The sequence below is a fragment of the Saccopteryx bilineata genome, chromosome 11, assembly GCF_036850765.1.
Source record: "Saccopteryx bilineata isolate mSacBil1 chromosome 11, mSacBil1_pri_phased_curated, whole genome shotgun sequence".
In the NCBI taxonomy this organism is placed as follows: Eukaryota; Metazoa; Chordata; class Mammalia; order Chiroptera; family Emballonuridae; genus Saccopteryx; species Saccopteryx bilineata.
Window position 1 is genome coordinate 11,538,684 of NC_089500.1, and position 12,685 is coordinate 11,551,368.

Genomic DNA, 12,685 nt, shown 5'->3' on the forward strand with positions numbered 1-12,685 from the left:
GGTTTCCTCAGTCACACACGGGATGATACCAGTTCCTATTTCATGGGGTTTTATGAGGACTAGATGAGATGATGTGGTGCAGGGCTTACAGAGTGAGTGGCATCCGGGAAATGAGTCCTGCTCTACACGGCACATGGTAGGGTCTCCTCTCCTGCTTATTCTGTTTACCCCTATGCCTCTGAATATGTGGATTCAAGAAAATGTAGATCATGCTTTTATTAATGGAATCACACGGAGCTGTTTACAAGGTCTACACTAGCCTATAAGAAAGCGATCACAGCCTGACCAGGCATTGGCGCAGTGGATAGAGCGTCAGACTGGGATGTGGAAGACGTCGGTTCAAAACCTGGAGGTCACTAGCTTGAGTGTGGGCTCAGCTGGTTTGAGCAAAGCTCACCAGCTTGAGCCCAAGGTCGCTGGCTTGAGCAAGGGTTCACTCAGTCTGCTGGAGCCCCCGATCAAGGCACATATGAGAAAGCAATCAATGAACAACTAAGGAGCCACAACGAAGAACTGATGTTTCTCATCTCTCTCCCTTCCTTCTGTCTGTCCCTACCTGTCTCTCTGTCTCTGTCTCACACACACACACACACACACACACACACGAAAGCTGCGGGTTAGAAAGCACTCCAGAGAACCTCTGGTGCTTCCCCCCATCTGTTCAGACTCAGACTCCCAGAGGCCGGCCATCTGCATGCTCCCTTCTGATGACGGAGAGCTCACCACTGCCCGGGGAGTCTGCTCCATCCAGTGTCCCACCAGTCTCCACTAGGAAGCTCTTTGTTATGTGGGGCTAGACTCTGCCTCTCTGTCTGTCACTTCCATTCAGGGGTCCCCGTTCAGTTCTCCATGGCAATGCATAATTAATTTAATTTCTGTTTTACATAGATATCCCAGATTCTTGAAGATGACTACTATGGTCCCTCTAACTCAACCATCTCTCTCATCTGACACGTTTTTGAGCCCCTCCTCGGCCAGTGGCTATTTTCTACAGACACAACTCTGGTAGAATATGCGTGGTCAGAATGAGATCTCTCAGGTGCACCCGACCAGGGACTGACTCACCCCCTGGAGGTCTGAGGCTGACACCCAGCCCTGCCTTGCCTTGGCAGAGAGCCTTGGCCTGCCACTCAACCCTCACACGGGTTATTGTCCTTGCTGGCATCTGTTCATGTTGGATTCAATCCTGTTCCATCGAGCCCTTCCTAGTGGTGTTTTTCCTATTTCCTCCTCTAAGGTATTATCTATTCCTTCTGGTTGCATTACATTTATAAATACGATTGGCAAACCATCATGTGCACATCCATACCACCACTAGTCAAAGCCAAACGTACTAACATCAAGTCCAAACAGAGGCCTATAATAGAGCATTCAAAACTTGCGCTAGGTTAAACGTGATTTCATTCACTTGTGAAAAGTATTTATTGATCACTGACAATGAGGTAGGCATGACGTTTGGTTCAAGGGATATAAAAATGAACAAGAGTCTCCATCCCTGTTCTCCTAAGACCTGGAGTCTTGGGGACAAACTATTGACATTTGGGGCACTGTGATTAAAATTTTGTCAGCCATTGTACCAATCTTTGTTGGTATAAATATATTATCACAGAAATCTCTAATCACCCAGTTTGGGCCCCAAAGGAAATGAATTTAATGGGGAAAGATCTGATAAATGAAGGCATATTGATAATAATTTTTTCTTTCAAAGTTTTGTCTATTTTTTAAAATAAATTATCTGTAATGTGGCTAACAACTGTGAGAATTATCTATATTATTACGTGGACAATGGATGACCTATCCTTAAGTGGAAAACATGTACTTTAATAACCAGTACACGGAGGTTAAATTAAACTCCATAGCAATGCCTCTCGAGCAAGGATTATTTTGCTCCCCAGGGGACATGACAATGTCTGGAGACATTTTTGGTGATCAAAACTGAGGACCCGGGTTCGATTCCCGGCCAGGGCACACAGGAGAAGCGCCCATTTGCTTCTCCACCCCTCCGCCGCGCCTTCCTCTCTGTCTCTCTCTTCCCCTCCCGCAGCCAAGGCTCCATTGGAGCAAAGATGGCCCAGGCGCTGGGGATGGCTCTGTGGCCTCTGCCTCAGGCGCTAGAGTGGCTCTGGTCGCAACATGGCGACGCCCAGGATGGGCAGAGCATCGCCCCCTGGTGGGCAGAGCATCGCACCATGGTGGGCATGCCGGGTGGATCCCGGTCGGGCGCATGCGGGAGTCTGACTGTCTCTCCCTGTTTCCAGCTTCAGAAAAGTGCAAAAAAAAAAAACAAAAAAACCTGAGAGGATGCTGCTGGAATCTAGTGAGTGGAGACCAGCCTCCTACAATGGGAGGGAAAGTTCCTCTCTCCTTCTTCTGATAAAGAATTAAATTATCTGGGCCAAAATGTCAGGAGTGCAGAGGTAAGAAACCCTGCTCTAGGGGAGGCAGTGTGACTGCGAGGTTAGGACTACAGACGCGGGACCTGGACAGTCTCGGGGTTGAAAGCTGTCCATGGTTGCCACTTAGCCCTGTGCCTCGGTTTCTGCGTGTGCGGGAAGATGATAAGAATACCAACGTCACAGAGAGGGTCAGCGAGCTACGCACGCGGAGCACTCCGCGTACGCCCCGCTCGGAGGCAGGACTCAACAAATGCAGGCGGTTTTTATTGTTCTGTTTGCTTTCTCTCTGAATGCTACTCATTTTAATTGACACGAGCAAACGATACAGATGTATCCAAAGACATGGACAGCCCTTCGACATCATGAAGAAATCTATTGTTTTCCTCTGTCTAAATAACACCCCTCAGCAATTTGATCTCCAAATGTTCACCAGCCGCGTGAATGGGATGATAGCCTCTGTGCTCAGCAGCCTGAAGTATTCCACAGAGATGCCGAGTTGCCAAATGGATTAATTTTTTTAATGACTACTTGAGGATTTTGTTTCCAAATGCAAGTATGCCTCAGATTTTTAGACTGAAATAAATGTTCCCAATATCATAGAGATGAGGATATAGGCTGAGGGTAAAGCTAGTTAGAAGGATCGAATTTCAAAACTAGAATGTTAATGAAGATGGACTTTGATTGCTAGATACAGTTTGCTTTCAATACAATTTGTAGTGATAATAATATTGAAAGCACAGGACATGATACACGATAGTTATTTATACGATGACCATCCTTGGGAGTTCTTGCTAGTTTGTGCAAAGTATGTGCACAAATTTAGTTCTTATTTAATGTCCAAAAAAAGAAAAAAAGGTTTACAAGACGCATACTCCCAAATGTGGCTTCCTCGTTCAGTGATGTGCTGATGGTGCTTTTGCAAGCTCATACTCCTGTGGAGTTCTGGATGCAAGGAATCAAGAGATCTGAAAAGGAGTGACATTGGAACGTATTGTTTCTTGTATTAGAAAGTGAAGATAAGGGGAATGAATGGAAGGGCCTGCATTGTGGTGGGAACAAGGATGGTTGTCATGTCTAGCTGACATGACACCACCACCTTAAAAGGTGGTAAGTAGGTGACACTGCCTACTCTCCATGTCTAGTGAAAAACATTTGCATGCAAAAAGGTCTCAGATGCAAAGGCTTGAGTATTCACTTCCATATGTTTTGAGACCCTTATCAGAATGCTAATACTCTTTCAAATTAAAAACATCTATTTGGCTGCTTTTAGAAATTACTTCTAACTGAAATTTCTTTAGCCAGTTTCTAATTAAATTGCTAAATGAAACTCCTTCTGTTGGTTTAAAAACAAATTATGGTAAGCTCATTGATTATTCATAATATCTACAAATTAACCCAAATTAGGACTTGATAAGGGTTCACCGATATCAGTTTTATAAAATGAAACAGATAAAATGAGAATGAATATTATATAAAATGTACATTATTTCATCAGGAAAACATTATATACAATAACTTCAGCTGAGGATTTTTATAAATAGGTCTAAAATACCTAAAAAGTTTATCCATCAACTTGCATAAGCTACTATTTAATAAATTGTACTTGACTGCAGGGAAGTGGAAACCAAAGTTTGGTTCCACCCAAAAATATCAGCCCAGAGAACAGGGGTCCTGCCCCACTCCCCTCCCATGTGGTTTAACCACAGCCTGACTCTAATCCTAGTAAACCACTCTCTCTGGTTTTCCCTTGACTACTAGCTCCCAACTCGGCCAATAAATGACACCATGTACTACTGTTCTATAGGAAAAACACTAAGACCACCTGTTCATTCAACTGAGGTCAGACCTAAAAAAACAAAAACAAAGAATCAGGTTGATGATTCACCTATAGACATTTTAGTCCCTTCTGAGCCCTTATCTGTCATTTTGGGTGGAAGGTTCATATAGCTTATTTTAGTTATAAATCAGGCACAGGAGCAGGTAAGTGTCAGTGCATCAGCCACAGGTAATTTCAGTGTGAGGTAATCCGGGTTAGGTTTCTGTCTTCTTGCCAGATGTTGAACACCAATGGTTGGGCTTCACCAGTTGGCCATCTGTCAAGTGAACCAGATGTAGCCATTGCCAGGAATGAAATTATTATTTTATAAATTACCCTTTGATTAGTTGACATAATAGAAAACATGTCGCCATTTAGTCATAGTTGGTCCAATACTCAGTACTTCAAAGGTGGAATCCATGAGATGACTCACAGATAATAGCCACTTGGTGAAGTGCTATCTTTATTATGAAGAGAAACTGCATTTTTAAACCACTCATATGGGCATGAACACACTTAATATTTAGGTAAAACTGAAAAAAGAACAGGAAAGCCTTAAAGTTTTCTCATTTTCTTATCTCCCTCATGTTCACACCAGATTGTTACCAATAATTATTATTAGTGGTCACAGGCATATCTTGGCAGTTTATAGAAGTAATTTAAAATAACAAAGACCATTTAAATATTTGACTTAAAATATAAATTCATCTAACTCGAAAATTTTGTTAATTTAATTTTCCTTATAAAAAACCAAGTCAACACATATTTGTTGAATCTCCTACATGTGAGATTTCAGCTAGGAGCTATAAAACTATAAAGAAGCATCTCTTCCATATAAGATACATTTTGACTCTTAACATGGCCATGACATTAGTCAGAATAAACACTAAACTTCTGATTAAATCATGAAACTTTCTTATAAATAGCAAGATACCCCATTTCAGGCAGTGTTGGGCATGTCTTTGACATTTGTACTTTTCGTGGTATTTTACACAACCAGCTCTTACTGCTTTGGAAGAAAAAAAATGAGTAGTACCATTATAACTTCACTTAGAATATTTTTAAAAGATCCGCAGTTTATAGCTTCCCTTACTCTTTTATTATAGTTATTCACTAATGTATTTCCATTCCAAACGTTCTCTTTTATGATTCCTTAAGCTTAAAATATTTTGTATAGACCTTAAGGGGAATTGGATCATTTCTGTTTTGCGTTGCACTTGAGTAATGCTTTGAGTTGAATATTCTGAGGGTTCTAAAATTAAGTTAATCCATATGTAATTAGGACTGTTCTCAACTAGACAGTCTTGGTTAGCAGGAGACTGGCAGATTATTCTGAAAATCTAGAAACCATGAATAGCGGTTAAATGAGAAAAGACATTTCTCTTGAAAATGGATTGTTGCCATATTTTCATGGAACAATAAAATTTTCTATTTTTAATTGCTGTAGATGATTTTGTAAAGTAGAATTTTGACTTCTTTGATCTAGAAAGTTCCATAATTTGTACCACTCATGCTTTTAAACACTCCAGTGAGCATTTTGCCCTTGCCATCCTGCCTGAGTCACGGTGGATAAAATAAACTAAAGGTCAGTAAGGATAGTTTTGTATTTCTTAAACCCACTGAGACAAAATGAATATCTCGGAGACCCTCAAGTATTTCTGTTTATGAGATGTTATGACTGTATGTAATTTATTATGGTTTTTAAAATATACAACATAGTACTTTTATTCCCAGAACAATTATACTTAACACTGACACTTAAAGGTGTTCCTGTTTTAATTCAAATAACGGGAACTTTGCTCCCTATCCCATGTCAATGTCAGGATTCAGAGAGGGTCTGAACGTGCTAACTGCGTGTTTCTTCCTGTTCCTGCCCCACGTGTCAAGTACTTAGTGCTCTCTGTAGCCCCAATCCATGTCTTCATTTGCACAAGTCATTTCAGAAGGAATTTATGGCAGTGCCACCTTTCAGTAAATAACAGTAAGTCACAGTCTACTGAGTAAAATGATTACAGATACTCAGTTGCTTAAAATCATCTTTATCACATAAAATACATTTTTTCTTTGTCTCTAAATTAGTATGAAAACACCAGGGGAGTCTATTTCTTCAATGAAATGGGAAAGATTAAGAGCTCGGCAGTTTGTGTCACAGTAGAAAACAGTTAAATGTCAGAAACGGGATATTTACGCCTTCGGTCCTGTCAGCCTGGAGAAAGGGGTGGAGAAGTGCAGAAGGCTGGCTGGCGCTGGTGGTCCAGGTTCTGGCGCTGGTGGTCCAGGTTCTGGCGCTGGTGATACAGGTTCTGGCGCTGGTGGTCCAGGTTCTGGCGCTGGTGATACAGGTTCTGGCGCTGGTGGTACAGGTTCTGGCGCTGGTGGTCCAGGTTCTGGCGCTGGTGATACAGGTTCTGGTGCTGGTGGTCCAGGTTCTGGTGCTGGTGGTCCAGGTTCTGGCGCTGGTGATCCAGGTTCTGGCGCTGGTGGTCCAGGTTCTGGCGCTGGTGGTACAGGTTCTGGCGCCGGTGGTACAGGTTCTGGCACTGGTGATACAGGTTCTGGCGCTGGTGGTCCAGGTTCTGGCACTGGTGATACAGGTTCTGGCGCTGGTGGTACAGGTTCTGGCGCTGGTGGTACAGGTTCTGGCGCCGGTGGTACAGGTTCTGACGGAGCTGGCAGTAAGGTTTGCCTCGAACTAAAAATCTATTCATTAATACTGGAATTACATGCATCATTCATTCTTACTCCAGCTTCCCACGCTGTTTTTGGAAGATGAGAAATTCTGTCCATATCCAGAGGAGGGGGAAATGGCGGCAGGGGGGAGGTTCCAGTGTTCTGGGAACATAGATATGCTTTTTTCCTTTTTTTGAAAACTATCAGCATTTCCCGAAGTCTCTTCACCATGAAACACATGAGGACAGAAGTGGTGAGCTACTTTTTTGTGTTTCCCTTGCTCTCATTCTCACTGCTCTGCACTCCTGGACGCAGCACCACCAGATCAGAATGAACAATTAACCGGCTAATTATTCCGGTCACACCAGCCCACAATGAAATCTTTATTCCGTGTTTACAGCAATCTTTGGCAGAGGCTGTCTTGCTGTTTCTAAACTGAGAAGAACTGCCCTTTGGCTCCTCTCGGCATCAGCTGCCTTGGTTTCAGCCTTGGATGCCAATAAGCAGGCTTCTTTTTCTTCCAAAGTGGACATTTTTTTTTTTTTTTAGGGTGAAAAGACCTATTCTCATCACCCCCCATATATTTGGGCTGATTTATGTTCTAGCCACTGCAGCTCTTCCTTCCGTATCTCTTTACATTTTTCCTCTGTCCATAGAACACCACCAGGCAAACCCCCATTCTCAGTCCAGAATTGGAAAAAAAAATTCTTATCCAAACAGTGCTTGCTACTATGAAGGAAAGAGAAATACAACTATTGGTTTATGGGTAGAGGGAAGTCAAGGAACTCCCTCCTGCTTTTCTAAACTGCTAATTTTCTAGCTCAGGAGGTATTCAATAACTTCTCCACCAGGGGAGAACATATTCCCTTTTCGGTGGCTCTTGAGATTTCTTCCAACCATTTACTTCAACTCTCCAACAGCTGCCCGTCTTTGAGAAGCTTCAGAAATGGGGGCTATTTACAAATATAAAAAGGGCTGAGCAAGTTCATCTAAATCTCTCTGAAATGGCAAGGGATGGAGAAGTGAACTCCACCCAGAGAGAAGGTGAAGGCCATGCCCGTACCAAAGGGAAGAAGGGAATGCACCTTGGTTGGACCTCCTTGGTCCATCTGATTGAGTCCCCATAGGCATTTGAGAGCAGATGGTAACCAATGCTGGGTCCTATTGCCCTACATGCACGACTGTTTCTTCCAGAAGAGCCTTTTCCTGCTTTACAGGGGTGATGGCATCTTTTTTCCCATACCAGTCTCCAAGCTCTCTGTGACTGGTCCCCTAACGACCCTTTGATCCCGCTTCTCAGCCCCCAGCACTTCCGACATTCGCCATTTGCATTGCCTTTCCTGGGAAAAGGGGGTCATAAAATTTTTCAGGGGAGAAAGGTACAAGGGAGCATTTCAGTAGTATACACACTGATTACATTCCCGGGCAACTCACCCCAAATGAAAGGTAATTTTTCTACAAGTATGCACAAGCATGTCAAGAATGCTAAGTCTTTTTTTTTATAATTTATTTATTTTTTTACATTTTATTTATTCATCTTTTTAGAGAGAGGAGACACAGAGAGAGAGAGAGAGAGAGAGAGACAGAGAGAGAGACAGAGACAGAGAGAGGAAAGAGATAGAAAGAGAGAGGAGCAGGAAGCATCAACTCCCATATGTGCCTTGACCAGGCAAGCCTGGGGTTTCAAACCGGCTACCTCAGCGTTCCAGGTCAACACTTTTACCCACTGCGCCAACACAGGTCAAGCAAGAATGCTAAGTCATTTTTATGTTTGTACTTTTCCATTTTAATTTTACATTGCCACATGGCGCCCATGCTAAAAATGTATCTCTTTAACCTACAGTGTAGCAAACTTTTCACCAAACATTTAAAACAACAACAACAACAAAAAACCACGTGTATTTTATAGACTATCCTTTCCCAAGATGCTCAAAGAATTTGGGGGCCACAGAATTAGATAATGTCATGACAGCTATTCTACTGGAGAAGCATGGCTGCTTGTGCCTTGGCAAGCAGGGAGGACCAGCGCGGAAAGGGAAGGTCGTACCAAAGTCAGTGCCAACAGCCTGAGTAGACTGGGAGTTTGATTCCAATTTATATGACTTTCCGCCGGCTCTCCAATCGTCGTTTTTTCTCTGACAGGAAGGGATGTGGCAGGCAAGGAGGCTTGACCTCATCTCCTGTGCTGATTTAAGTCTGACACCCCGTTCTCACATACTCTTGCCCTATTTTCTGCGTCATCAGCTGGCCAAGCCTGCGACCTGGAGGAGCGCTGACCAGGGGCCAAGCCAAGAGGAGGCCGCCGCAGGTGCCCTGTGGCCGCCTCCAGTGTTGGGAAGTGGAGCCGGCCCCTGCCGAGTACCGTGCCCAGGGAGACTGCGAGGGTCACACTCAGAAGAAAATTCATTTCCAGATGGTATAATACATGAGAGGAAAAAGCCGGGTCAGATGTGGGATTCAAGATTGACGATGCCTTCCCAGTTTCTGACACTGAGGAAGGTAATCGGATAGAAACACAGGATTCATCTGTGGCCTTGGAGCAAGCCCTTTACACAGTTGCGAGTTTTTAATGTTTTTCTTGTTCTTACTTAGATTCGGTTCCTGGCTGGGACACATACATCCCTGAGGGACAATTTTCTTTGGTGGAGAGCTACATCAGAGATGGGAGGGTGTGGGGGGACATTTTGTTTGGGGAGGGGCAGACTCAGTTTCCAGGCGACCTATAACAATCAGAAGACAAAACCCTTCCCGGCATTCGTGCTAAGAACAGTGATAATAATGGCAATAATGAAACCGTAAACTCTGAAGCTGCCAGGCAAACCCCAGGGCTCTGCTTCCAGCCCTCTTACTCCCTGTCTGGCCTCCGCGGGGGGGGGGGGGGGGGGGGGCTCTGCCTCTGCCTCTGGGCTGCCCTCCGGGTTCCAGGCCCCCTCACTCCCACCCCGCCCCCCAGGTGTAGCCGGGCAGAGGCTCCTGCTTCAGCCTCAGTCCAGTCCACAGCGTCTCCTGTTGCTAAGGGCCGGTCGGGACACTGAGGTAGCGTTTCCTTTACAAATCTGCAACTTTCACCAGATCCGACCCCTCTCGCGGCCTCCTCACCCCGGTTCTCCCCCCACCCAGGTCCCCGGGCAACTCCAACGTGCAAAGCCCCAACAACCGGCGCGCAGTCTAGCAATTCAGAGCTTTCCCCGGGAGTGTCAGGGCCCAGAGACAGGAAATCCGGGGAGTTAGCGATGTCCGGCAGGTGGTGGGGACACAAGTCACCACCACATTCTTCTCCCACAGCCAAGCTGGGATAGGGGTGCGACACTAGGCACCGGCCGGAACCAGACTCGCAGGCGCCCGCGCCTCCCCAAAGCCTGGGTCTCCAGTCCCCATTCCCTCGGCGCGCATCCCCGTGCAAGGGACGCAGCTGGCCCTCTTCCACTGGCAAGCCAGAGGGAGGCGCCGCCACCCGCGGGGCAAGCGAGACAGAAGCCCCGCCAAGAGCCCCGAGAGCCGCGCTCTTGGGTACCCTGCCTCCATGCCCCGGCGCGCGCAGCTCCGGCTGCCAGCGCGCCGCGTCCTCCGCCAGCCCCGCTGCGCCCGGGCTTCCCTCTCTCAGAGAGAAGCTCCCCAGTTCAGACAGTCCCTCCACGTCGCCTTCCCCCCAAAGTCCAAGGAGGTCAACTCCCCCGGCCGCAGGCTCGCGGCGGGGGCAGCTAGGTGTGGAGACAGCGAGTCGCGGGGCGGTATCGCGCGCAGCGCCCGGGGCGACTTTCCCCAGAGCGCGGGTTCCAGCGCCCCGAACCCGGGGACAGACTCACGGGGCCTGACCCGAGCTTTCCGCTTTACCTGGCACAGCCGGCGACTCTCCGGGGATGTTCGGTCCAGGCTCCTCCGGGGCAGCGTCCAGCTCACATCGCTGTCTACCCCACCCGGCGGCCGGCGGCCCGCTGGGTCCTCGCCTCCGCTCTCGGCGCTGCCCCCGCCCCCCACCCCCCTACCCCCTCAGTCAAAAGTGTCACAGCTTTTCTGCCTCCGGATCTTTTGCAAAGTCTCGGCGCGGTTACCAGGAGTTGGGCGGCAATGTCAGGCGCGCGTACTCCGCAGATGCCCTGCCCCACCTCCCGCAGTCCCCGCGCTGGCCCCGGCCGGGTAGAGGAGCCGCCGGGTCGTGGTCACCGTACCCGGAGCGCAGCGCGCCGTCCGCTTCCCCTCCCTCGCGCTTTCCCGCGCCCGAGTGGCTGCCGCCTGCCTGTGCCGCGGGTCCTCATTCCCCTGCTCATGAATATTCTGACAGAGGCTAATGTCGGTGAAGTAAATTGAATTAGCCAATTGGTGCCAGGAATGTGCACTCCTTCCTTCTGAGGAGCTGTCTGGAACACCACAAGATGAAAGCAATTAGCGTCCGGCTGGCACCCTGTGGTTTAGACCAGCGAGGGGCAAAATGGGTTAATTCTTTAAATGCAGTTTGGATACCGCATTTAAATGTTTAAACTCCTCTATTGGCTGAGAGAGTAAGGAAATGTTAAGAGGGAGAGAAAGAAAAGGGGGTAGGCAGACTTGGGGGGAGAGGTGGTGTATTTGCACCCAAACTCCCCTGAAGTCGAAATGACTTATTCTGCATAGATTCTAGATTCTAGAAGAGGCAGTTGATGAGAACAGAGAAAGATAGGCAAACAGGGTCAGAAAAGAGGTGGACATCAACCCAGGTTTAACCTTGACCTTGAGGATGCAGAGGACTGTTAATAAAATTTCAAGAGGTGAGGTGAGGAGATATCGCCCAGGGAGAAAACCTCACTCATTGATCTACTTTTAAGAATTTCTCCATTTCGATGCTGAGATTTCCTTCCTTTGTCATCATAACAGAACCATAGAGTTTGAGGCCTTTGGGTGAGGTAAGGTTGGAGCAGAGGTACCTGAAAGGTCTGAAATTTCCAGGAAATTTCCTGGGTGAAGAGAGCTTCCCAGTGTTCACAGTAACTGGGACAGGGCGGTTCTAGAAGGCAATCCCAGCTGGAGTCCACCCTTCTCCATTCTGTGGTCAAACAGCAAGGTCAACAGGAGGGACAGTCTCTCTCTTTTCTTGCCTCCTGCCCTAGAATGCCAAGTTCTTTGGTCATTGATTACATCTTGGCTTTAGTCAGTGGTTAGAGAGGGGCGTTTTGGCCAGTTTGGCATCCACATCTCCCTCTATAATCTTCACGTGTGGTGCTTTTAGGATTTCCTTTCCCATCACTGATTTTCTAAATACAGGAAGTTATTTTGATTGAATTGCTTGGTTACTAAATGGTCTACTTGTGCTTGTGGCCAAATGATCTGCATGGATAAACAAGTGATAAAACTGTGTGGGTAACTTGATTGGGCCTGCATAGTTGTTCAAACGTTATTCTGGGTGTTTCTGTGAAGGTGTTTTGAATGAGATTAACATTTAAATCAGTATACTAAGTAAAGCAGATTGCCCTCACAGTGTGGTGGGCCTCATCCAATCAGTTGAAGGCCTGAGTAGAACAAAAAGGCTAACCTTTCCCTGAGTAAGAGAGGATTTTCCTGCCTGATGTCTTGGAACTGGAAACCGTCAGCTTCAGTAGTTGCATGAATCAATTCCTTATTATTTATCTCCTATTAATTCTGTTTCTCTGAGAACCCTAATACAGATGGGTATATTCAATAAATACTACTATTTGTAGATTTCCCATGAAGGTCTGAATATTTTCATCTCACAACACATTGTCTGGTACATAGTATATAATAAATATACATTTTTATTTGAGATTTTCTAGACCAATTATCCTATTATTAATAAGGGAGGAACAATTAT

At 46.2% G+C, this 12,685-nt stretch overlaps 1 protein-coding gene across 1 annotated transcript in view; it reads right to left on the reverse strand.

Annotated features, from left to right (window-relative positions):
- CDH20 (cadherin 20) overlaps positions 1-10,835 on the reverse strand; it is a 194,733-nt gene extending 183,898 nt beyond the window's left edge. Inside the window, exon 1 of the mRNA XM_066247016.1 lies at positions 10,717-10,835. The gene's annotated coding sequence lies outside the window, so the exon portion shown is untranslated. The remainder of the gene's footprint in view (positions 1-10,716) is intronic.
- Between the last annotated feature and the right edge of the window lie 1,850 nt (positions 10,836-12,685).